This window comes from Corvus kubaryi, unplaced genomic scaffold (genome assembly GCF_017639235.1).
Source record: "Corvus kubaryi isolate FWS band 111438036 unplaced genomic scaffold, C.kubaryi_AGA036_p1.0 36650, whole genome shotgun sequence".
In the NCBI taxonomy this organism is placed as follows: domain Eukaryota; kingdom Metazoa; phylum Chordata; class Aves; order Passeriformes; family Corvidae; genus Corvus; species Corvus kubaryi.
In genome coordinates, this window is record NW_024580912.1 from 1 (window position 1) to 248 (window position 248).

Sequence of the window (248 nt, forward strand, 5' to 3'; positions counted from 1 at the left end):
GGATCCTGGGGTCCCATATCCCAGAAATTCCAAGGATTTTGGGATTTGGGGAGGGTCCCAGGCAGGGAATTCCTGGGAAAAGGGGAACTGGGAACTGGGAACTGGGACTGGGAACTGGGAATGGGGGATGGGAACTGGGAATGGGAACTGGGAATGGGAACTGGGAATGGGATCCAGGGATGGGAACTGGGATTGGGAACGGGGAACTGGGAATGGGAACTGGGACTGGGATTGGGAATTGTGGATTG